At 48.4% G+C, this 26,409-nt stretch overlaps 1 protein-coding gene across 1 annotated transcript in view; it reads left to right on the forward strand.

The window, feature by feature from the left end:
- The window catches only part of SMAD3 (SMAD family member 3), a 128,541-nt gene that overhangs the window by 73,526 nt on the left and 28,606 nt on the right, over window positions 1-26,409 (forward strand). The window lies entirely within an intron of this gene.

A 26,409-nucleotide genomic window follows, 5' to 3' on the forward strand; every position in this document is an offset into this window, starting at 1 on the left:
CCATCTCATCCTCTGTCACCCCCTTCTCCTTCTGCCTGCAGTCTTTCCTAGCATCAGGGTCTTTTCCAGTGAGTCCGCTCTTTGGGATTGATTATTTCTGTCTAATTTTTCGTGGTCATTTGGTCAGAGTGCCTGTGGGAATTGGAGTGATGGGTCTAAATGTCTTCTTTCTTGAAGAGTTTGAAACAAGCTTGCAAACTCTGATTCTCGCTCTCCGTTTCTCCTTTCTGGATATCACTAAAGCTTTCCTCTTGGCAGCAGAGAAAATGAAAGCTATTAGGGATCCGACTTCTCCTAGGAAGAGCTATGTTGTCTTTCTCACCACATTTCTTGCCTTCTGCTCTGTGACCTCCTAAGTTCACCAGCGCCTATTGCCTGCTCCGATGGGGCAGCTCCAGGCTGGTATGCTGGGAAGCACAGTGGATGGGGGTCAGGCACCCCACCTCGGGACAAGTCCCCTCTAAGTCTCCTCTGTGGGCTGGTCTCCCTGTCCGTCCACAGGGTTGCTGGCTGGAGAGCTGTTAGAAGCCTTCCAGCGTTCTCCTTCTCTGGGTGGGGATGTAGATGCTCCGACTGTCAGGAAGCCACAGTTCCTGCAGGAAACCCCCTGCGTGACAGAAACAGAGGCATTGCTCATGACCCTCGGCTGGGTTCCAGTCCCTGAGCCCTGGCTCCGCCACATGCCATCAGGGCCGAGCTGCCATCGCGGCGGAGCTTGCGGGGCGCCTGCTGGCGAGGGTGGCTATTCGTCCCTCCCAGTCGTGGCTGCTCTGAGTTGCTCCCCGGGACAGTGGCAGGCAGGGGAGCCGAACTCCTCAGTGAGAGTAAACATCTCCCTCCCCTCAAAGGAAAAGCCCCTGCTCCGCCTCTCTGGGCAGCTGGAATGCTGCTCTGTGGGTCTGGGTATTTCTCTTCCTCCATCCAGCCCTCCTTTGATTTCCTGCCGTCTCCTTCAATTAGGTCTGTGACTGTTTTCAGATGGCCATTTGTATATACAAGTCATGTCAGGCATCATCATTTGTGTTTGATTAGATCAATAAAAGCAGCCCTGGCCAAAGGCCAGCGGAGAATTTATACATACCCTTCAACTCTTCCCCGCCCTACAAGATGTTAAAACTCCATGCTGTTAACCCTCCCAATCCAGGCTGCTGGCTAACTTGGTCAGGGAAAACATAAAATACCATTTCTTTGAAGGCGTTTTCTCTTTATCATCTTTGTAGAATTTGATCAGTGTTTCAGTGACTATAGCTGATTCCCTGCCCACTCCAAAGTCAAGGCCCTTCCCTGGGTCTATTTAATAATTACCTTTGAGAGACTGAAATTTGGGAACCCGTTTCAACGTAGATCATGCCTCCTGTTAGCTCTCTGTTGCTCAATAAAACAGGCTTGGACGTCTGTGAGGCAAGTGACCCAAGGAAACTTAAAAACAGATTTTGGCAGCCATGATTCCTCTGTAATGCTCCCACTTTGGAAAAGAAGAGGTTGAGGGACTTAATTTCACATGGACCTTAAGGATTTTCAGAACCCGATTTTCTTCTGTTTGCTCACATTAGGGAGGGAAAAAATAAGCCTCAGATGCCTTGTGAGATCCAGTTACGTCAGGTTTTCGGATAAAATGTCAAGACAGCAGTGCTTGATTTCCGGCCTTGCCTTTCCCCTCTGCACACTGTCTGCTCTTGCCAGAATTTTTATTAGGGAAAGGGAGCCGTTCTGCTACCCTCCTCCCTCAGGGAAATCATTCCCTCCCTGGCCTTTAACCCTTTAAAGATTGGAAAGGGAATACTTTGATTTCAGGGTTAAATGCAAAACCCTCTCAGCCTAGGCTGGATTGGAGGGATGTTAGGAAATACTTAAGAATGTTGCAGCCTGGGGCCTGGAGCTAGCTGGGTGTTGCAGTTCAGTATGAAAAGAGGCTCACCTGCTTGCCTTCCTGTGGCTGTGTCTTCGCAAAGCATTCCCTCTGAAGCAAGGTACCTCCCTTGGCTATACTAAAGGCCCCCCACATGTTGGCTAACTAGATTTTTTTTAAACCCTGACCCAACCTCACTCAGCTAAAGGCTCAGTAAGTCTGTCTTTTCATCAGCGTGGGTGGAAGCCAGGCTCCTGGCCCTGACAATTCAATGTGTTTGATCCAAGAGGGTAGAAGATTCTAGAAGAGACAATAAATACAAATTGATGACCTTTGATGACTTGTCTCACCATCAAGGCTGCCATTTTCTCTTCTTCCCTTGTGTCCACTGAAAATAAGGTAGCCTTAGTTCTCCCTGTGGTTTCAAGCAAGAGAAATGGTACCCAGAGGTGGGGTTGTTATTAAACTCCCTTCTCTGTTCTCTTTTCTCTCTACCTCTGCCTGCCCCAAGAGAGGTACCTCCTTCTACCTCTAGTCCCGGCCACACCTCCCCAGCCTTCCCTGGCACTCGGCGTTGCAGATCCTCCAGGGCTGGCCACTGCCACAGCTTCGAGAAAGCCAGGCTGTTTGAAGGCCTTCTTTGTGGAGTGAACCCCTCTGACATCTGACATCTTCAGGATTGGAAACCGTATAGAGATCAAGGGACTTTCCTTCTCAGGCTTTGGGTATTGAGTTCTTGGGTTGATCCAGGCAGGTCTAGAGCTGGCAGAGGCTCCGGGTAGCCATACAGTTTGTTACTCAAACAGGGACTCTGCGAGTGAAAGGAGATGCATTTACTAATAACACGAGGACAGTGTGAATTGAACTGTCCCAAGTGAACGTCGTGTGGTTGCCCTACAAATGTCCCTCGGCCCTTCAGGTTCCATTTTGTTTTATAAGAAGCAGTGCTTCCCACGCTGGAAGAACAGGCAAGGGTTGCAGGCTCAGATGCTCCCAGGGACAGGCAGAAGGGCGGGAGGCTGGGGCCTGGTGTCAAGACAGAGTGGGACTTAAGGATTCATTTCTCATCTAAAGGGGCATCGGTGACATGGCATCAGCCAAGGGTTGCCAGATATTCTGATTTTTTTTTTAAGAGATGCCAAAAATCTAGATTTACATATGAAATCTCCCAGCTTTTAAAAGTTGGCAACTAACTTAAAAATTTAAAAATCTCTGTGTACGCCAAGCACAACATCTGTGGGCTGCTGCCTGTTTTCAGCCTCCGGCCCAGACCAATTAACTGGTGGCTTTCTTCTGTGTCTCTGGATTCCGGCAGCGGGAAGTTTCTCAGGAAGTTGCCCAAACTGACCACGAAAGAAGTGGGGAGAAGAGAGAGGCGCTTGCCTTGACTTCAATGGAGCATTCATTTGCACAATAAATATTTATTGAGCACCTGTTATGTTCAAAGCACTTTCTCTGTTATGCCGTGTTTTTGGTTTAATGTTTTGAGACAGCTGTCCTCCTCAAGCTGATAAGTTCTTTATATCATGCACTGTTATGGGTCCCTGCCTCTCCCCTGGGATTATCACCAGGATGGATGCAGTGGGGGAAATTCAAGAAGGGATGTGGATGGAGAACCTGGGGCCCAGCTCTCAGGCCCTGGGCAGTTCATTGGATGTCAGCTTAATGCAAAAGTCCCTAGGAGATGGTCTTCATCTGAGGAAAGACCTGGGCATGACGACCTGGAGCAGAGAGTGCCCAGCCAAGGACACTTGTTCTGCAAGGTCGCTGAATGTTGTTCTAAGAGCAGGAGGCAGAAATCACAGAGGAACAGGCTGCATCCAGCCCTGTGTTTGGCGGAACTGTTGGATGGAGTGCTGTATTCTGAGGCTGTTGGGTTAGAGGAGAACTGGGCATGGAACAACAGACTGGTTCCAAATCGGAAAAGGAGTATGTCAAGGTTGTATGTTGTCACCCGGCTTATTTAACTTATATGCAGAGTACATCACGTGAAATGCCAGGCTGGATGAAGCACAAGCTGGAATCAAGATTGCCAGAAGAAACGTCAATAACCTCAGATATGCAAATGACACCACCCTTATGGCAGAAAGTGAAGAAGAATTAAAGAGCCTCTTGATGAAAGTGAAGAGGAGAGTGAAAAAGCTGGGTTAAAACTCAACATTCAGAAAACTAAGATCATGGCATCTGGTCCCATCACTTCATGGCAAATAGATGGGGAAATAATGAAAACATTGAGAGACCTTTATTTTGGGGGGCTCCAGAATCACTGCAGATGGTGACTGCAGCCATGAACTTAAAAGATGATTGCTTGTTGGAAGAAAAGCTATGACCAACCTAAACAGCACATTGAAAACCAGAGACATTACTTTGCCAACAAAGGTTCGTCTAGTCAAAGCTATGGTTTTTCCAGTAGTCATGTATGGACATGAGAGTTGGACTATAAAGAAAACTGAGCACTGAAGAATTGATGCTTTTGAACTGTGGTGTTGGAGAAGACCCTTGAGAGTCCCTTGGACTGCAAGGAGATCCAACTAGTCCGTCCTACAGGAAATTAGTCCTGAATATTCATTGGAAGTACTGATGCTGAAGCTGAAGCTCCAATACTTTGGCCACCTGATGAGAAGAACTGACTCATTTGAAAAGACCCTGATGCTGGGAAAGATTGAGGGCGGGAGAAGAAGGGGACGACAGAGGATGAGATGGTTGGATGGCATCACCAACTCATGACTCGATGGACATGAGTTTGAGTGAGCTCCGGGAGTTGGTGATGGACAGGGAGGCCTGGCGTGCTGTAGTCCATGGTGTCTCAAAGAGTTGGACACGACTGAGTGACTGAACTGAACGGGGTTAGAGGACCTCTAAGTTGGTCTTTGATTATCCAGAAAATCTAATACCTAGAGACTGCCTCCTGCTTACCCACCAGATTCCTGGGCCTTAAACTCCTCTTTTGTTTTTTCAATTTTTATCGGAGTATAGTTGCGTTACAATGTTGTGTTAGTTTCTGCTCTACAGCGGAGTGAATCAGCTATATGTGTACGTATATCCCCTCTTTTTTTGGATTTCCTCTCCATTTAGGTCACCGCAGAGCACTGAGTTGAGTTCCCTCAGCTCTCAGTGAGAGTACAGGAGACTCTGACTAGTTATCTATTTTATACCTAGTTTTAATAGAGTATATATGTCAATCCCAATGTCCCAGTTCAACCCCCACCTCCTTTCCCTGTTTGGTGTCCATACATTAGTCCTCTACGTCTGTGTCTCTATTTCTGTTTTGCAAATAAGATCATCTATACTGTTTTCTAGATCCACACATATATGCGTGAATATGTGATATTTGTTTTTCCCTTTGAGTTAACTTCACTCTGTATGACAGTCTCTACTTAATGCTTTCTTCCTAGTTCGTGATTCTTATTTCTGATGGGCTTCCAGCAGGTACTGGCTAATTTGTACTCTGGCAGCTGGACAAGGGGCCAGGTGCCCCAGAAAAGCCAGTTCAACTCTGATGAAAACAGGTGCAATTCACCTGGGGCTGAGGGGAGGCGCTGGTCAGGGCAAGCTCTGGGAGGGTCTGTTCTTGATGCTGTGAAATGTCGCTCACATATTCCGGTCTCCTGCACCACGAGTTTTAAATTGGGGATGATGCTACCTACCCACAGGATGGTTTGAGACAACTAAGGCACAGAGAACTTAAGTAACTTGTTCTCGGACACACACCTGGGCTAGGGGGAACCCAGTCCCAAACCAGTTAGTTGACTTTCACTGTTCTCTTATCCATGATGCTAAACTCTTCCATTTTTAATTTCCTTTGTCTGTGTGTGTGTGTGTGTGTGCATTCTTCCTATCTCCTCCCCGCCCGCTATTGCTTTAGGACTATCCGCATTCAAGTGTTTAAGAACTGGGGTTTTCCCCTGTGCACTTGGCCAGAAGTAGGAATTCATCACCATCTGTGAACATTTGCAGAGCCCCCATGGTTTGTGAGGAATTATACCAGAAATACTCGACCCCGGGGCTGGGCTGGCAATGAACTCGGTCTTTCTGCAGAACTTTGGAGGACGTATCACCAACAGGTTGGAAGGCCTTTCCTCCAGGCCTGGTGACCCTGTGTCTCTCCCCGCGTTCATGCTGCCCCTCCTTTCTTCCCTCCAGTGTCAGCCCCAAGTGTGCTGAGTACTTTTGCTCCTTGGCATGTCCTAGATAGTGTTAGTCGCTCAGTCATGTCCAACTCTTTGTGACCCCATGGACTGTAGCCAGCCAGGCTTCTCTGTCCATGGAATTCTCCAGGCACGAATACTGGAATGGGTTGGCATTCCCTTCTCCAGGGGATCTTACCAACCCAGGAATCAAACCCCGGTCTCCTGCATTGCAGGCAGATTCTTTACTGCCTGAGCCATGAGTGTCCTAGATAAGAGGTTTCCAAGTGATGTGCCCTGATATACAGCCTTCCCGCCCCCAAATCTCAGACTTCTTGAGAGGAACAGAGTGTTTACATCTAGTTCATTTTGGAATAGGAGGTTGACATAGGGGAGTCTGGAGGCCTGAGTCTGCCAATGTCTTAAGACATTTGAAAACCACTGTGCTAAATTACGGTGAAGCTATAGTGACCTCAAAATTTAAAGATTAAAAAAAAAAAAAAGCTGACGAAATAGTCTTGTGATGTTTGAAAGGACCCCTGCACTTCACCAGGTGGGCCCACCGTGTTGAACATGAACACAGGGATGTGAGTCCGTGTGCAAGGGAGAGCTGGACACACGGCACACCCGGCAGCTTGCTCCTGGGTTTAAACATCCCCCCGCACCATCATTTCCCTGGCATGACCCCTGGCTCCGTGGATCATTCCTGGCCAGACCACAGCCTGCACGCACCCCGGTCCCCGCACTACTGCAGCAGGGGTTGGGGTCTCTGTGTACAATTTATTCTCCAATGCCAACTTGAAGTTCTGAGACCCGCTCTGTGATGCTCTGAGGCTTTTCGTTGATGAACACTTGTTATGAGCATTGTCTCAAGTCATGGATCTGCACACAATTTTATGTGAATAACTAGATAGTTAAGACGTTCATGTACCAGAGAGGTCGTACCTACGTTTTCAGCGAACTCTTTAGTGTGTAAATATGTCACGCCTTTTTAGAACATCATAATGTTTTAGAACGTCATAATGTAGTCATTATGCTTTCGTGTGTCAACACTGGCTTTTTTCCGTTTTCGTGCAGTAAACAGAGAGCTCTGACACTGTCCATTGGAGCAATAGATGGGATATAATTGACATACAGTAGCTGACACGTATTGAAAGTGTACAGTTTGATGAGTTTGACATATGTACACACATGAAACTATCAGCGATCAGGATGATGAACATGTCCTTCAAAAGATCCCTTCTGCCCATGTGTACTTCTGCCTTCCTGTTTGCCTGCTGCCCCTCAGTCTCCAGGCAGCCACTGGTCTGCTTTCTGTCACTGTTCATTAGTTTAAACTGCCTAAAATCTTACACTAATGAAATTGTACAGGGTGTACTCCTTTTATTTGATGGGGAGGTACTTTCATGCACATAGCATAATTATTTTCAGATTCTTTCACGTTTTTGCATGTTGCAATCATGAATTCCTTTTTATAACTGGGTAATATTTCACTGTATGGATATAAACAGGAGTTTTGCTCTTCATGTTTAAAAGCAAAGAATTTTAGCTGAGCCTGTCAAAAGTACGTGATCCATATAAAATATTATGTCCGAGGGGAATATGTACACTTGGGTTTTCTCTTGTTTACTTTTTGTTTTAAAAGTTTCTTATGGAGGAGTACTTTTTTTCCCTTTTGAAAATGTCCTTTGAAAGAGCAAATATTGGTGTAGAATGCATTTGACTCTCAATTTTCACTTAATTAAATCAGGAATTATTTAGTGTTTCCTGTTGGGACTTGGGAGCACAGAAGGACTTCATGTCACAGCCAACAGTGGATTTGCTCATGAGGTTCTGACATCCCACCTGGGGTGTAACTGCGGTGCTTGTAGACACAGGATGGTACCAGTTTGCCTTCTAGAATCTTCTCGGTGGCCGATGCTGAATGTTGCAGCAGGTACGCCTTCCCTCCCTGCGATTCTTCCGTGACCAGGAATGGGGACAGATTCTGCAGTTTCCGCTGCAGTTTCCGCAGTTCCGTGATTCCTGCTCAGAGCATTCGTGTGGAGCGCAGGCAGGAAGTTAGCCTTGTGGATTCCATCATCCTTGCAAAGTCACACACACAAGGGCCGGGGTCGGAGTTGACCATGGGAGTTGAGTTCCTGGCACTTGGGCAGTTCCCAGCAGTAGCTAGAACAGAATGGTATTGCTGGGGTGTTGGAAATGTGTTCCTTTTTTCATTGTTCAGAGAAATTTGCATGGAGGAAGTCTTCTCTGTGTGAGAAAAAAAAAACAAAACAGTGAGCTGCTGATTAATAGTTAGTCACATTGTCGGAGAAGGGACCTTGGGCATATCTGATCCAACCTGCCTGTTTTACAGATGAGAACTGAGGCTTGGGGAGCAGGAGTAACTCACACATAGTCACTAAAGCAGGACTGGGACTTGAGGAACCCAGGCAACTGCTTCAGACCTTCACTTTCGTGATCTCTGAGGATGGGAGTGTCAAAAAACTTGGCAAACTTGAGTGGACTTCGGAAGGAGGAAATCGTTCATCTCCTTAGTCTCTGCTCAAAGCTGCTGGTACCCTGTAAAACACCACCCCCATGGACAACAACATAAATTGTCCTCAGATGAAGTTTTTATCATGTTCTCACATTTAAACTGGCCCTGGGAGATGAGACACCTTCCCTAACGTCACCCAGGTGGCAGAGGGAGGAGCCAGAGCTGGAATCTGGTTCCTGGGCCCCAGTCTTACCTTGTTCCCGCTGTGTCTCCTTCAAGGCAAGTGGGTATGCCGGGCAACAGCCTGGTGCAATGGAAAGACCCTAGGCCTTTGGGTTTGGAGTTCAGAGCTTGACTGTGCTCTCCTGCTCACTAAAACTTCATGGTCGTCTTTTACAGAACAGGGCCCTGTCCAGCAGGATAAAAGTATATAAGCATAAAGTGCTTAGCAAAGAACTTGCTTTAGGAAACAACTGATTGATGTTACCTCTGGAATGAAGATGAGGGCAGGTATGGGAAAAACTAGTTGTGAAAAGAGAGCCTGGAAAGCAAAAATTAGGTCAGACTCGCACCAACTGTGGGGCGCCCTTGGCCCTGCTCCTGCGTGGAGTGCAGTGGTGCACGGTTTGGTCCATTAGTCCTTGATCCTTTGCAAAGTTGAGCAAACTGAGGTGCTCGCTGAGTGCCTGGCACATAGTAGGCCCTCAGTAACTACAGACTGGGACTGCTGGAGCGTCTCCCTGCCTCTCCCAGTAGAGGCATGGACCAGTAGAGTGCATGCACCCATGGTGTTCCACACACCAGTTGAATGAAACAGGACAAAATCCTGGCAGAGACCAGGCTTTGGAGGTGCTGTGCAGATCCAGGGTGGGTGGTCGTCAGTGGAGGTGAGTGATGCTGCTGGAAGTGGCTTGGCGTGGCACCCGGGCTGAGTGGGAATCAGTGTACTGGGCGGGGGAGGGATAGGGGACAGCGTGTGTCTCACTTAGATGCTGCTTCAGTCGTGGCCTGCCATCGTCCCGTGGAACATCTCCATGTGAGTAATTGATGCTGTGAGCAGGGGAAAGAGGAGACAAAGCCATACCCTTTACTGGGGAGACCAGGATCTGCCGAGTGTCAGGGTCAGACTGTTGGAGGGCCGTGGGGACAGAATTGGGTCCTTTTGTGGAGAAGTGGCTCTTCTTCTGCATCTCCACCCGCTTCCACCTGGTGCCCGAGCAGAGAACATCCGAGATGCTTCTCGAAGCAGCCAAGATGACTCAGGAACTTGAGCTTGCCTGGTGCCGGAAGGCAGGCAGAGCCGGGGGGCACCCTATTGTGGGGCAAGAAGAGAACATCCGGGAAACTTTCCCCCACCCTCCGCCAGGCCTCCCCGCGTGGCCCCAGCCTCCCCTCCCGCCACCCTGCCCCTTCCAAGGAGCCTGCTTGAGAATTCAGTGATTCACTTCCCGTCTTCCACCCTTGTTTAATGTTCCCTCCATTGTTACCAAACAGTCCAGGCCCCAGTGGCAGGGGGTGTTCTGCGCGCTGGCGGCAGAGGGAGGGGAGGGCAGAGCTGTTTACAGAGGGGAGATGGGCCCGGCCTCCTTGAAATACGGGCTGGGAGGGCGCTGGGCCTGACAGCTGGCTGTGTGGAGGGTGGGAAGTGCCAGAAGGCGGTCCTCCTGCCCAGACACCCTCTGGTCTTCCTGCCCTGGAGGGGAGCCCTGCCGTTTGTTGTGGGCTTAGCTTTTTTGTTCCCTGACAGCTGAGTTTTCCATTTTGGGCCACAGATAGTTTTGGGATCATGGATTCCTGGAGTAGGAAAAAAAAAAAAAGAACAGAAGGGGCCCTGGGGTGATGCTCTCTCTGCCGGGGCCTCCGTCTCCTCCTAAGTGGAGGGAAAAAGGCAGAGGAAGTGCAATGGTTCATTTTAGAGCCCCCACCCCCACCACCAGCTCCAAAGTCCTCTGATTCCTGAATCTGGAACAAACCACGCAAGGTCGTCTGTATTCATTCCTGTGTCTTGGGCGAATCCCGCCGAAGCTAGCCACAAACGGGACCTCGTCTGTGAGCCACAGCACCCGTTTCCTGACCTCTGACCTTTGAGGTCAGCAATTCTGCAGCCTCTTACCTTTCCGGGTTTCTTTTTAAATGTTTATTTTTATTTATTTGGCTGTACCGGGTCTTGGTTGCACCATGTAGGATCTAGTTCCCTGACCAGGGATCAAAGCTGGGCCCCCTGTATGGGGAGTGCAGAGTCCTAGCCACTAGACCATCAGGGAAGTCCCACCTTTCTGGTTTGAAGCCAACTTCTCTCTCAGGAACTTGTTTGATACCAATTTAATCCTTTACTGTCGCCTCACAGCTGTGATTGTCACAGTTTTGCTGATACTGCTGTGAAGCTTGGGCTTTGGGGGTTTGTTTTCTTCTAACCTGCAGAAAGAGTAGAAGTCCTGAAGTTTTCTCTTTCCCCTTGCTGTGTGTTGTTTTGTTTCTGAGATCGTAGTCCCTCTTCTTGATCATGTACTTGCACTGCTGCTGTTGATGATTCAGATTTGTTTCTTCCAAGGCCCTACATGCCTAAAGGCAGTCAGGGAACTGGAAGGTGTAAACACAACCATTCTAAAGATCCTTTTCATGGCAAATTAGTGTGTTTCGCAGGGAGGTGAACTGTCAGTGCTAGAAAGCAAGCGGACACTAGAGATTGGCAGAACCCGTCATTTTTTTTAAGGATTTTTTTTAATGTGGCTATTTTTAAAGTCTTTATTGAATTTGTTAAAATATTGCTTTTGTTATTTATGTTCTAGTTCTTTTTCTTTTTGGGGGGCATGAGGCATATGTTATGACCAACCTAGATAGCATATTAAAAAGCAGAGACATTATTTTGCCAACACAGGTCCGTCTGGTCAAGGCTATGGTTTTTCCAGTGGTCATGTATGGACATGAGAGTTGGACTGTGAAGAAAGCTGAGAGCTGAAGAATTGATGCTTTTGAACTGTGGTGTTGGAGAAGACTCTTGAGAGTCCCTTGGACTGCAAGGAGATCCAACCAGTCCATCCTAAAGGAGATCAGTCCTGGGTGTTCATTGGAAGGACTGAGCTGAACTGAAACTCCAATACTTTGGCCACCTCATGGGAAGAGTTGACTCATTGGAAAAGACCCTGATGCTGGGAGGGATTGGGGGCAGGAGGAGAAGGGGACGACAGAGGATGAGATGGCTGGATGGCATCACTGACTCAATGGGCATAAGTTTGAGTAAACTCCGGGAGCTGGTGATGGACAGGGAGGCCTGGTATGCTGCGACTCATGGGGTCACAAAGAGTCGGACATGACTGAGCAACTGAACTAAACTGAGGCATATGGGATCCTAGTTCCCTCTCCAGGAATTGAACCAGCACCCTCTGCATTGTAAAGCGAAGTCTTAACCACTGGGCCACCAAGGAAGTCCCTGAACCCATTGCTGTGTAGATGGGATGCTCCATACCTGGAGACCCCTCACCTCTGAGCAGCACAGCCAACGTGGGACCACAGACACGCTAGTCCACTCCCTGGCGTAGACCCAGATGTATTGTGCATGTCTTCTCTGCCAATAACTTCAACACTGAAAAAATCTCCACTCAACAAATATTTGTTGAGTCAATTCATCGAAAAGCCTTCTAGGTTGTGTCTGCCTACAACCTGAGCCACATATGACTTTGTCTCTCTCTGGTATGATGAGTGAAGTAGGCAGGACTTCCTCACTTAAAAGCCTTTCAGCTCCCTGCACCCCGCCACTGGCTGCTTTAGCAGAATGAACTGGCACCTGTGGCTGTCATTCCCCTGCTGTTTTTAATGGCACCTCTCGATACCAGCTGATTGCTTCGAGAACATTCCTGGCATTGGGTTTCTGGTAGTAACGTGCATCTGTGGGTCCCTTTACTACAAGGCTTTATGTCTTAATTGGGTTCATAAGGCTGGGATGCAGCCTGAGGTTTGTATTTCTCACCTCCATCTTCTGATTGTTGCTGCCCAGAGGAGTAATTCCCCTGCCCTGACCTACTTTTGAACAAATGTAACATGCAAGCCCCATGCTCCATCCAGGGGACTGGGGAAGTTATTTTAAGTTGGGTCTCCTTGTCCTTAAGGAGCTCCTGTCTTCGTTGGGAGGGGAAGCCAGGTACACATGGAAGTTACTTTATCATCCCAGGTGATGGTGATGGTGAGTTTGGTGAATGTTGGACAGTAAGGTCTGTAAGTCTTTGAAGAGGGGAGAACAGAGATCTTTCTGCAGGAAGAGCCACAGAATGGGGGTAATCTTTGAGCTGGAGGCATAATTGGACTGAAGGGAGCCTCTGGACCCCTAGACCATGTCGACATACCGCCAAGGACTGAAGATCTCTGGCTGTGGATGCAAGAGCCCCACACTCAGGCATTATGGCCACAACATGTTAGCTCAACAACATGAACCGGCGAAGCACCGTGAATTTCCATACCTGTAACGCAGGCCTCTAAATACCTGTGTGCTGTTTGGGAAGTGGGTGTCTGATGAGGCGGTGGGTGGGCAGGTACTCTGTGGGTACTTGGCTGGGACTGGGTGCATTGGGTGTGGGAGAGAGTTGTGAGGGTGCTGGACCCCAGGGGAGGGAGCTTCACCTGGAAGCCTTTTTGTGCTCCCGAGTGGAGCTGCTGGGGGGGTCAGGGGTGGGTGGGGAGGTTGGTGATGCAGCTTTTAGCCTAGAGCTGTTTAGTCCTTGAGGCCAGCTTTAAGCAGCAGGGCAGGTGATTGCCACCCTGACGTTGTAAGTTCTGAAGTCCTCCCTTCTTGTTTACTGGGAATTCCCATCTTCCTGCCCATAGGGGTTCTTTGCTGTCTTAGGTGCAATTGCCCCCAATGAACCAGAACCTTTTGTTGAGAGACAATAGGAAGTCTGTCCCTTTAGACTGAAAGGAATGCTAATTGGCTGCTTAAATTGTCCTCAGGATAGTGATGCCCAGAATATACAGGACACCCATTCTTTGTTACCGGTTAGATGGAAACTGCTTATGTAAGCTTGTAAAGCTTTGGACCAGAGAGAGGCAGAGTGTCTGTGGAATGTTAGAGACTGGTGTCCTGCGAATTCTGTCCTTCCTGCTTATAAAGATAGCTGTTTAACTTCATGGGCCTTAAACTCACTTTTTCTAGAAATGTGGTCATTTCCCACCCCTCCTTTGCTTCCAGCTCCCCTACAGTGGCTGCCCTGAAAGGTTAGAGGATTCTTACTTAAGGCTTTGGGGACTATTTACTTTTTTAAAATTAATTTTTAATGGACTATGGTTGCTTTACAATGCTGTGTTAGTTTCTGTGCAGAGTGAATCAGTTACACATATCACCCCTCTTTTTTAGATTTCCTTCCCATTTGTGGGGCCTCTTTTAAAAACAGGGGAAAGAGTGGTAAATGTGATTAAGACTGAAATGTGGGAATGTTCCTTTCCCAGCCCATATTGTATGGTATTTCACCAGAAATGGTTGTAAACTCGGAGCTTGAGTGAACGTTTTCTAGAGGCCCTACTCCTCGGTTCAAATGTCACAGAAAGTTGCCACGTTTACCCTACATGCTGTATAGTGCTTATGACATTGTTTTATCTCTCTGGCCAGTGACTCATAATGAAGGAAGTCAAAACTGAGCAATTAACAGAAAACCTCCTCATCTGTCCTCTTCACCTCTCCCCCCCAACTCCCCTAGTCACGAACACACCGCCTGACATTTTCTATATGTCTTTGGAAACTTTGATTTGTTTTAATAGGACAGGGCAGCAAGTGAGCATCATCATTGCCTGGTTCTACTCCTTGAGGCCCAACTGTCTGTGAGAATCTTCTCCAAAAAAAAAAAAAAGACAAAGAAAATCCCATCCCCAAACGTGCAGTCTGCCCACAGGAAGTGATTCATGGGGCTCAGTTCATACAAACCTGGTGGGGCGGGAGGTGGAAGGCTGGGAACTGGGTCTGGGAAAAGACAGCCCCGGAGAGGCCACTCAGACCTTAATGGTTTCTGCTGGAAGAAAGTGAAAAACAGAATGACTAAGAGTCCCGTAATAAGAGTTGTTTGTTTAGCGAAGTGAGCTAATATTGAAGTTCACTGGCAGATAAGACAAGAGAAATAGCAGTTGTCAGGGGAGGTGACTCTTTGGAGCCCTGCCTTTTTATTTTGTAAGAGATCAAAGACATTTCTCAGTCTACAGGCTTTTATTAGTGGAAGGCTGATCTGTAGTTCAAGCCCCGGTTTTCTCTTCTTCAGAAAAAAGGGTCTAAGCCGAGATAATGATCTAACAGTCTCCAAAAGCTGCTCCCCGAGCGCCCCCCCCCCGCTTTTTTAAAACTTTTCCCTCCAAAGTTAGACTGTGGAGCCTAGTAAATCTCTTTCCCCACTGCTCATGGAGTGCCATGTTGTCAGATAGAGAAGGAAGTCTTTTGTCTTCTTGTGTGAGTCTGTCCTCTGGGCTTCAGGCTGCCATTTTCTCTTCTTTCCCCCCATATTGAAAATACAAATGAATCCATTTCTCCAGAGCAGTTTGGAAGCAGGGACCCTTTAAGTGTGGGCTATGTGAATAGCCATGCTACATGCAGAACCAGGGCCACAGGAGGCCAGAGTCACCCAGTAGAATGAGAAGTATCTAAACACACCTGAACTCACAATTCCATTTCAAACTCCCTGTATTTTGTGAAGTGAGCTTTTGGGGTGGGGGTTGTAATAAAAGCTGGGCTGAAGTGTACTTTTTGCCTTAAGCCCATCAGAACATGGCCAAGGGCTATGAGTATCCTGAACATTCTGTGAGTGATCTCTTTAAAAATAAACAAATACATGATCTTCTTGCTTAATTCCATTCTTAGTGAATATTAACTGGCAGAGTGAAATGGCCATCCAGAAAGTTCCGTGAAGCCTGGCAACAGTTCTTTCCCCCTTATTTCGGTAACCAGAGACCAACCCAGACTTCTGTCACATCTTCCCTTTCCAGTGTGAAACCTCTGTGATACTGCCAAGAAAAAAGTAATCCCCTTAAGTTGGTTCTTGGAGGAAAAAAAAAGTTTCTGAACACCAAAGCTGTGAAATAGAAAGATTCCACATGAAACACTCCTTTTCCTCCTGTCTTCCTTCTTCCCCTCTGCCTCCCAGATGTAACTACTTTCTTTGCATGGGTGAGGGGGACCAGAGGGTACCATGATCATGGTCTCACGGAGAACCTCTGGTTCAAACAGAATGATCACTGTGCTTTGCAGGCATGGGGAGCTGGGTTTGGGGTGTGATCCCAGCTTACAAAGTCAGGCACCACTTCTAGTTCATCTGGGCAACTTTGAGCAAGTCACTCAATGCCACGTGAATCTTTCACCTGAAAAATGGGATTGAGGAGACCCACCCCACAGAATCCCTGTATCCAGGGAGATGATGAGTGCGAAGTCCAGGCTGACACTTGCTTTGAGGTGGAAATTGCTTCTGTTTCCCCAACCTGTGCCCATGCCCAGAGTATTTCCATAGCCCACAGGTTCTCAAGGAACCCAGGGGAGTACTTTGCCCCCTCAGGGACCTTTGGCGAGATCTGGAGATGATTTTGGTTATTATAGCTGCGAGGTGAGGTGGAACTGGCATCTAGTGGGGACAGGCCAGGGATGCTGCTAAATACCCTACGACACAGGACAGCTGCGGCTCCTCTCTACCCCAACATAGAGTGATCTGCCCCCAAGTGTCGGGAAAGCTGAGCTTGAGCAACCGGGGTGAGGAGGGGACTGGGCTCCCCTTACTCACAGCCCGATGTTGAAAGATTCTTGGTGTACATATGCTTTACAGATGACTGTAATTAAGTGAACTTTCTCCAGATCAGCCTCTGTCTTCTGTAGAAAGTGTACGCCCTCCACGCATCCCTGGCCCCTTGGGAGGAGGGAGGCCCTGAGGTCCAGATAATGTGTTTCCTGTGGGGCCCACCCGCCGCAGTGGGCAGGACGAGGTGTTCCTTGGCTTCTTCCTTCCAGGGTTTGCCCAGGGGGTCCTCCCACCTCTGGGGCTCACATTCGGGCCCCATCTGCTTGGAGCACTTGTCACAGATCTGAGCCAGCCACTCTGGAAAGCTCTCAGCGGGGAGGGGAGACATCAGTCCAGTGGGGGAGGAGTGAGAGCCGGTTTCTGGTCCGGAGCACAGTACTGGGGGCTTCAGCCTGGCATCGGATGGGTTGTCCCCCAGTGTGGCGGCCTGAAGCACCAGCTATTACCCATTGGCAAGTTCAGATGGGAATTGGGTTGTTCTTGGTGAAGTGGTTCAGTGACTGGTATCAGGGCTTGTGAAATTCTGTTCTCAGCTCCTCACAGGCCAATCTAAACTGGAACATTTAAAAAAAACGTGCTTAGTGTACTTAACAGAACTTGCTGAGGACACGTACGAAATGGGCTGGAGCGTGTGGTCGCTATGGTGGGGTTACAGGGAAATCTCAGTTATCCGGAGATTTGGGGACCACCCCCCTCTCCCCCATACCAGATTCTTCCTTTATGGCACCAGATGATAAGGAGCTGATGTTGGAAGTGTTGCTTTTTATTTAAACTCTTAACAACCAAAGTAAACTTTGAAAAGATTTGGGGAATAGTAGATTCAATATACAGCTAAATTTCTTTCTGTTTGTAACAGGTTCTTTTAATGTAACTTTCAGAAGGTTGCACTGATGGGACAGGAATTATAGCACACATCCTTCACCTAGACCAAGTGCTCAGACCCAGTTTTTAAAAAATATTTGTCATCCTGAAGATTGAGAACTCTGGGCAACTTAAGATTCAATACAATAAAGAAAAATCATTAATATGTTTTGTTGCAGTCAGTGTACTGAGGGCGAATGTGGACTCGTGTGTTTTTCAGACTTCAGCAGCAGCGAGTTCTGGCTGCTGTGAAATAACAGCTGGGCGACCACCTTCTCGCTCTGTGTTCACTTGCTGGGTGACCTTGAAGTGCTTAATCTATCAGTTTGTTTCCTCAACCACAGAAGGAAGGAACTGGTCAGGATGCGCTCAAGGTCAAGTCCCAGCTGTCTGCAGTTCTCCAGAGTGAGTTTTCAGGTAGACAGTTAGCCAGGGCTTAGCTGACCAGGAACGCTTCGTTCCTTAAATGCTAGACCTCTGTGGCTTGTCACCTGCAGCCCCTTGACTCAACATGTGACCCCTGCATAGCATTTCTGCCTGGAACAAAGGATGCTTTGGTTTTAGCTGTGGTTTTTTTTTTGTGTGTGTGTGTGTGTGTGGCTATACTGGATCTTTGTTGCTGCTCGTGGGCTTTCTCCAGTTGAGGTGAGCGAGGGCCTCTCGTTGCAGTGCCTTATTGCAGAGCGTGGTCTCTAGGCACTCGGGCTTCAGTAGTCATGGTGCTCAAGCTAGTTGCTCCTGGTAGGTGGGATCTTCCTGCACCAGGGATCGAACCTGTGTTCCTTGCATTGGCAGGCAGAGTCTTAACCACTGGAGCACCAGGGAAGTCCTGGTTTTGGCTGTGTTGACCAAAGGGAGAGGATCCTGGGTGAACCCCTAAATCCAGTGGTCCTCTCAGCAGGACTATTTGCAGGGCTTTCATATTTGCTGCGGAGAGGGAAATGGCAACCCACTCCAGTGTTCTTGCCTGGAGAATCCCAGGGACAGGGGAGCCTGGTGGGCTGCCATCCATAAGGTCACAAAGAGTCGGACACGACTGAAGCGACTTAGCAGCAGCAGCAGCATATTTGCTGCTCTGTCAGACAGTTGTCCTGGGCCATCCTTGGCATGGAAGAGGGAAAGGAACATTCTGATACTTACGTATGAAGGAGAGGCAGAGCAGCAGATCTCAGAGAGACCACTGGTGCTCAAAGGCCAGGTAGAAACAAAGGAACTGTTACTACTCAATGAGCAAATTGGAAAAAAAAGCTGGTCTCTGGAAGAAGCTAGAAAGTTTAGTTGTGTGTATGTGTTTTAAGTAAAATAGGCTTCACCTGAAGTATTAACAAATTTGCTTTTTGTTCACTTCTGCTCTGGCGCCTGAGATTTGGTGGGTATTCAGTAGCTCTTTGATGATGGATAAGAAGTCAGTTTCCCTGGTAGGGAGGCAGCATGGGACAGCACGGGAAAAAGGACTGTTTATGCCACCCTCCATTTCTCAACCCAGGTCTGGGTCTGAGTTCTGGCCTTGCTCCTGTACAAGTTACATGACCTTGGTCAAGCCCCGTTAGTTCTCTGAACTCGGGGAAGGCAGGGTGCACTGGGGTTGGGCCGTCTTTGTATTCTCACATAGTAGCAGTGTGCCCGGTCTTCCTCGGTGGCTCACTGGCAAAGAACCTGCCTGCCAATGCAGGAGATGCACAAGATGCAGGTTAGATCCCTGAGTTGGGAAGATCCCCTGGAAAAGGAAATGGCAACTCCGTCCAGTATTCTTGCCTGGAATATCCCATGGACAGAGGAGCCTGGCGGGCTACAGTCCATGGGGTCAGAGGACTTGGACATGACTGAGCACACACGCATGCACATGCAGCAGTTGCCCCGCGTATAGTTCGTGCTGTGACTGGATCCCGGGGTGTTTCTGGAGCTATGTGCTCTGCTCCTCATCTCCCAGCCTCACGTCCATGTCTGCCGGTTTCATGTCGGCCCCCAGAGGGCTGCGGGCCCCAGAGCTCTGGTCACAGGGACGTGAAGGCGTGTGGGCCCCGGGCCTGCCTCCCTGCCCGAGTGCACGGGCGGGCTCCGCTTCACCGTCGGCTCAGGACCTTGGCATGTCCATGGCCTTGGCTGCGGCTCCCACCACCATTTTGGGACACTTTACAGGCCCCACTTGGAGCCAATGGGAGGAAACCTAATTTCCTGCCATAGGAAATGGCTCGGCTGGTGAAGAATATATTTAAGGAATAAAACCTCTGTCAGAGGAGCTTGAGAGCATTGCTGGAGAAACTCTTGAGGGTCTCTCATCAGGAAGCTGCTGGGTGTGGGACAAGACCTCAGCCCAGAGGCGGACTGTGCTCTCAGCCCCAGCAGCTGGTCTTGGGCTACGCCGAGAAAGGACTGGGTCAGGGAGAGGGGCAGGTTGTAAATAGACCCTGTTCTGCAGTGGAGCATGTTTATGATAACATCAGCTCAGAATTAAGACTTATTTATTGGACTTGCTTAAAACGGGCCCGGTGCCCTGTAAGGCTGGGAGGGTGTGTACCGGACACATGGACTAAATTAGATCCAGCAGCTGAAACTCCCAGTTCACTATTAATCCTTTGGTAAGCATTACTGGGTGTTTTGAGTGGGACAGAGGGAGAGAAGGAACACTACGGGCTGGCTCTGTGCAGCCCTGAACCCAAAGGAGTAGTCAGTGATGAGAAAAGGACGTGAGTGGGATGCCCGCCTCGTCATGAGGTTGCGGATTGTACAGCCCAGAAGCAGGGGCATGAGCTAGATGACTTCTTCTTTTTCTGAATATTTATTGTTTATTTCTGTGGCTCCATGGGTCTTATTTGTGGCACACGGGATTTTCGTTGCAGTGTGCGGGCCTCTCTAGTTGAGGCACAGGGCTCAGTAGTTGGGGCACACTGGCTTACTTGCCCCATGGCACGTGGGGTCTTCACTCCCCGACCAAGGATTGAACCCATGTCCCCTGCACTGGATGGCAGATTCTTAACCCCTGGACCACCAGGGAAGCCCCCCAGTGACTTCTTGAGGATACTGCCAAGCCAGACCAGTGGTCGTGTGCTCAGGAGCTGGAGAGTGCCCCTCCCCACCATCAGGCCTGGCCTGGCAGCCAGGAGACCTGCCCTGTAGCTATGACCTGGGTGCAGACAGCTGTGTGGTGCTAGGAGGGGCGCCTTTCCTCTCGATGGGGTGTGGCGGGACCAATACAACACTTGCCTTATGACCCAGCTGCATCTCGGAGAGGCTGCTCTGAGATAAGGAGCACAAGAGTCTTGTGAAGACTGGAAACACCAGGCTACCCAAAGCCTCACGTGGCCTCCAGGGCTGTGGACCCAGATGGCCCAGGCAGGGGAGGGGCCTGGTGTCCTAGAGCTCCTACTCGGGACCTTTCTCTTCCGGGCGCTGTCATAGTGATGGTGTAGTAATAGTGAGACTACAAAAATGACAGTGGATTGATGCCATGTATTGTGTCCTGACTATTTGCCAAAACCTTTCCCTGGAATGTCATTTAGTCCTTTCAGCAATCCAGCAGAGTGACTTATTTAAGATGAAAGATAATTAAGGCCAAGACATTAAGCAATCTGATCAAGTTTACCCAGCTATTGACCAGAGACAGTCAGTATTTGAATCCAGGTTTATCTAAGTCCAAAGTCCCAGAGTTCTTTTTTTTTTTTTTTTTAAATTGTGGTATATTTGACATACAACAAACTGCATGTTTTCTCAGTGTACAGTTTGGTCAATTGTGACCTGTGTATATGCCTGCAAAACCACCACCAGGGATAAAACCACCATATGACCCAGCAATCTTACTTCTAGGCATATACCCTGGGGAAGCCAAAATTGAAAAAAGACACATGTATCCCATTGTTCATTGCAGCACTATTTACAATAGCTAGAACATGGAAGCAACCTAGATGTCCATCGACAGATGAACGGATAAAGAAGTTATGGTACATATACACAATGGATATTACTCTGCCACAAAAAGGAACACATTTGAGTCAGTTCTGATGAGATGGATGAACCTAGAACCTATTATACAGAGTGAAGTGAGTCAGAAAGAGAAAGATAAATATCATATTCTACGCATATATATGGGACCTAGAAAAATGGTACTGAAGAATTTATTTGCAGGATAGCAATGGAGAAACAGACATAGAGAACAGACTTAACAGACATGGGGAGAGGGGAGGAGAGGGTGAGATGTATGGAAAGAGTAACATGGAACTTACATTATCACATGTAAAATAGCCAAGGGGAATTTGCTGTACTGCTCAGGAAAGTGAAACAGGGGCTCTGTGTAAACCTAGAGGGGTGGGATGGGGAGGCAGATGGGGAGGGGATATATGTATACCAATGGCTGATTCATGTTGAGGTTTGACAGAAAACAACTAAATTCTGTAAAGCAATTATCCTTCAATTAAAAAAAAAACCTACCACCAGGAGTCAAGGTACCAACCATCAGCTTTATTCCTTGATAAGCCCCCTCTCCCATCCCCCTCCAACCCCATCCTGAGACAACCGCGGATCTGCTTGCTATCATGCACATGTAAGGTTGCACTGTCCCTTGACTTTACTGTATTGATGTTATACAAACAGAATCCCACCTGGCTTCTTTCACTGAGAATGACTGTTTTTCGATTCATCCACGTTATTTGTATCAGTGGTTCATCCTTTTTTGTTACTTGACTTTGTATGGCTGTTTCAGTTTGCTTATTCATTCGCTTGTTGAGAAGCATTGGGTCATCTCCAGTTTGGGGCCTTTATGAATACAGTGGGGATGAACATTCATGCACACAGGTTTGTGTGGACAGATGCCTTCATTGCTCTCGGGTAAGACTTCACAGAGTGGACTGGGTGGATCATATGGTGGGTTTATATTTTGAACTTTTATGAAATTTCTAAGCTGTTTTTCAAAGTAGTTGTACCATTTTACATTCCCACCAGCAACATATGAAGTTTTAGTTGCTCTACATCCCTGCCAGGACATGGCAGTCTTTTCAGTAGTAGCTGTTTTAGTAATGATGGAATGGCATCTCATGGTTTTAGTTTGCACTTCTCTAATGACTAATGATGTCAAGCATCGTTTCATCCTCCTTTTTGGCCACATTTATGTCTTTTTGTGTAGTGTCTGTTCAAGTCACTTACCTGTTTTGTTTTTTAATAGTTGGGTTGTTTGTTTTCTTATTAGTGAGTTTTCAGAGTTCTTTATGTATTCTGGAAATAGGTCTTTTATCAAATATGTTGGTGGTTTAGTCACTAAGTTGTATCTGACTCTTGCAACCTCACGGACTATAGCCCACCAGATTCCTCTATCCATGGGATTTCCCAGGCAAGAACACTGGAATGTGTTACCATTTCCTTCTCCAAGGGTTCTTCCTGACCCAGGAATTGAACTGGGGTCTCCTGCATTGCAAGCAGATTCTTCACCAACTGAGCTACAAAGGAAGCCCCATCAAATATATTCTTTGCAAATATTTTCTCCTAATTTGTGGCTTGTCTTTTTTATTCTCTTAACAGGGTCTTTTCAAACACCAGAGGCTTAGGCTTTGATGATGTCCAGTTCATCAACTTTAAAAAAAATTGGAATATGTTTCTGATGTAGTATCTTTGCCCATCCCACGGCCACAAAGATATTCTCCTATGTTTTCTTCTAGAAGATGTATAGTTTAAAGCTTTATATTATGACCCACCTTAGTTAATTTCTGTATAAGGTACAAGGTGTAGATTGCATCTTATTTTCCTCGCATATGGCCGTCCAGTTGTTCTAGCACCATTTGTTGAAAGTGGTCTCTTCTGTCTCATTACTAAATTATCTTTGGACCTTTTTCAGAAACCAGTGGATCATATCTATGTGGCTGTTTCTGGACTCTATGAGTGTCCATTGATCTGTACCTTGATTATTGTACCTTCCTTGGTTTAAAAAATTTTATACTATTAAAATAATTCATGTATGTAGTTTAAAAGCTCAAGAAGTCTGTGAAAAACTCTCTTGAGTTTTTAATTTATATTCTTATATTTTATTTCCAGGAATGTTTTTCAGTAGTTTGCACATGTTCCTGTTTTAGGATTCCAGTGACTTGTCTCCCTGAGAGTAGTTTTTGTTTCGTTTCATTTTGTTTGGAAGTTTTCTTCTGCTCCCTACATTGTCTCAGATTTCTTTTTTTTCCTCCCCCACTTATGTGTGTCTCTGTGGGGATTCCGGATGTGCATCTCTATGAGAGAGTAGCAATGAAAAGCTGAGTGCCTGCTCGGTGCATGGCGATGGGAGGGGCCTGTTGGCAAACGGGCTTCCCTGGGGGGCAGGCTTGCAGGGACTGGGTCGTTCTGTTGGGTGATCCCCAGATGTCAGTGTCGCAGGTCTTTTCTCCTGGGCTCAGCTGTTTAATTCCTCTACAGGTGGGAGTGGGGCACGGGCCTGACTGCCACTGTCCTGGGTGCCTGGTGAACAAGGGAGCATTCACGAAATCCTGTTTCTAACCCTTGTCTGACTTCACCCCCAGCTGTGCCCTGTGACCCCATCCAGAGCTGCTGTCTGGATCATTTTCCATAGAGAGCAGACCTGTCTCTGGCAGGCCTGGGGAGGTCCTGTTTGTGGGGAGGCTGGCAGGGAAAGAGCTGGGACCTGCCAGCCTCTTCTGCAGACTTTAGCCCCATCTTCCTATTCTCAGCCGAGTCCTGACACGTGTGTGGTGCCTCCAACTCCTGAGTCTTCCCAGGTTTTGAGGCCCAATGGGAATCACTTCTGTTGGCGTCCTCTGATGACGATTGGTCTCAGCTCACGTCACTCTGCTAAGTCTGTTCCCATTTGGCCAGCTGCTTTCCAATTTTGTCTGATCTGCTCTTCTACTCATTGTCTTGGGCAGGACAGAGAGAAATGCATCCATCCGGTTTGTTGTATTTGACCAAAGACTTTCCTAGTCTCTCCCACCCCTGCCCCTCCCCTCACCACTCCCCACCCCCACCCCACCCCACTCCACCCCCCTTGTTTCTCTTCCTCTCCTCCCCCTCCTCCATCTATCTCCCTCCCACCTTCCACCACTTGCCTCCTCTCCTCCACCTCCCTCCCGTCCTCTATCCCTTGTCCCCTCCCCCTCCTCCGCCACCCCTTCCCAGTCTCATACCCCCTCCCATTTATCACCACCCCCTTCTTGCTCCTTGCTGCTTCCTCTATGTTTGGAGTTTTGTCTGCTGTAATACTGCAGGTAGACAGCCAGGATCTTTAGGCCCTGAGAAGAAACAACCCATGTAACCCAGAAGGGATTGGATGAGGAGTCAGGACACTGAGGCCTCTGCCTGCAAATGTGATATGCCTTCTGCCCTCCTCGACTCTCCTTCCGCCCGTCAACTACCCGAACCCATGAGGGCTGCATCCTCACAAGGCATGTAGAGGCCTTGTGCGTCCCAAGGCCTCCCATTTCTACCCACTCTGCGCCCTTCTCCCCCCGGCAGGCCCCCGAGCAGGCGTGGGGCCCTGGGCCCCTCTGGGTCTCTGGTTCGGCTGTTAGGGGTCCTGGGGGTTAGGCCATTAGGGTGACGGGTGGGCACCCCTCTGCACCAGGAGTGCCCAGAGTGTCCTGTCCCCCACCTTCCCTGCTAAGACCCAGGCCCCATGCACAGCTGACGGAGTTTGGCCTTTTGCTCTCTGTCTCAGGTTGTCTGTCCCATGGAAGGGGGGGGCTCCTCTTCTGTTGTCCGCCATCACCCTCTTCCTGCCCTGTGTTACTTTTTTTTTTTTTTTAACATCTATGACTCTTATTTCTGTTTTGTAAATAGGTTCTTTTGTATCATTTTTTTAGGTTCCATGTATAAGTGATATCATATAACATTTGTCTTTGTCTAACTTAGTTCATTAAGTGTGACAGTCTCTAGGTCCATCCATGTCACAGTCAATGGCATCATTTTGTTCTTTTTTATGGCTGAGTAATATTCTGTTGTAATATATACACCATATCTTCTTTATCCAGTCCTCCTCCGTCAATGGACATTTTGGCTGCTTCCATGTCCTGGCAATTGTAAATAGTGCTGCATTAAAAAAAAAACAAAAAAACTTCCATCAACCAGGTAGGAAAGGGGGACTCCCTGCACAACCTCACTCCTTCCTGCTGGTCTGAGCATCTTTCCAAGGACTCTATGCGGAGGCCACTCCAGATGTTCAGCTGTCTCTTTTCAGGGGATTTTGGCAAACCCTGAAGAGGGAATGTGGCCACGTCCCTCTCTGTGGGCGCACAGTGGTTTTCAAGACAATAGGAGCAGCTAAGGCCTTCTCTGTCCCCACTAGTCACCTCCCACACCCCCTTTCTCTCCCCCTCCGCCCCACAGCTCACCTCACTTATCCAGGGCTGGCTTTGGAGAGGGTCCATTGTGATGTGGAAAAGTAACGCTCACTGGTTGGTACTTCACTAAGCACTTTTTTAAAAATAATAGTTTTACTTATTTATTTATTTTTGGCTGTGCTGCGTCTTCGTTGCTGGATGTGGGCTTTTTTGCTAGAATGTGGGCTTTTTCACATTCCAGTGGGGTCTCCTGCATGGGCTCTAGGGCGTGTCGGCTTCAGGCGTTGGGGTGGATAGACTCAGTAGCTGTGGTTCCCGGGCTCTAGAGCGCAGGGTCAATAGTTGAGGTGCACAGACTTAGTTTCTCTGTGGCGTATGGGATCGTCCCAGACCAGGAGTCAACCTGTGTCTCCTGCATTGGCAGGCAGATTCTTCACCATTGAGCCCCCAGGGAAGCCCCTAGAAAGCACTTTTGAGTGAATACTGAAAATTGCGTGAGGTCAAGGGCAGCGGTGGGCGGAGAATGTTCCCATTTTACAGATGAGGTAACCGAGGGGCCCACAGACCTCACGACTTGCCCAGGGTCTCACAGCCGGAAGAGCAGAACCTCGTCTTGACCCCAGGTCTCATGACTCCGCATCTGGCCGTCTGCCTTCCGTGTCTCAGGGGCGAGTCCCAGGCTGCCTTCTCTCGTTCTGCCTGCTAATTACTGTTTTGGGGCTGTTGGGGTTCCTTGGTCTGGGGCCCCACGGGAGGGAGGTAATTACATCCTTGGAGTCGCCCTTAGTCAGCAGCTCCCGGCAGTCCCTCTGCCATAGCCCAGCTCTGACCTGTCTGTCCTTCCCCCTGCCCAGGCCAGTGACTCAGAGAGTTTGACTAGATTCTTGTTTTTGTCTCTTTGGTTGGTGCTTCTGTTGGCATCTGGCAGGCCCCTCCCTCACAGTGTCCATAAATTCCTTTTTTTTTTTTTCTCAGGAAGACAGGTGCCCTCAGTTGAATGGGGACAGGGACAGAGAGCTTCAAATGCCTCTCCACCAGCCCTGCCCAGCTGTCAGAAATGTCCTGCCCGCTG

Source organism: Cervus canadensis, chromosome 6 (assembly GCF_019320065.1).
Source record: "Cervus canadensis isolate Bull #8, Minnesota chromosome 6, ASM1932006v1, whole genome shotgun sequence".
Classification (NCBI taxonomy): Eukaryota; Metazoa; Chordata; class Mammalia; order Artiodactyla; family Cervidae; genus Cervus; species Cervus canadensis.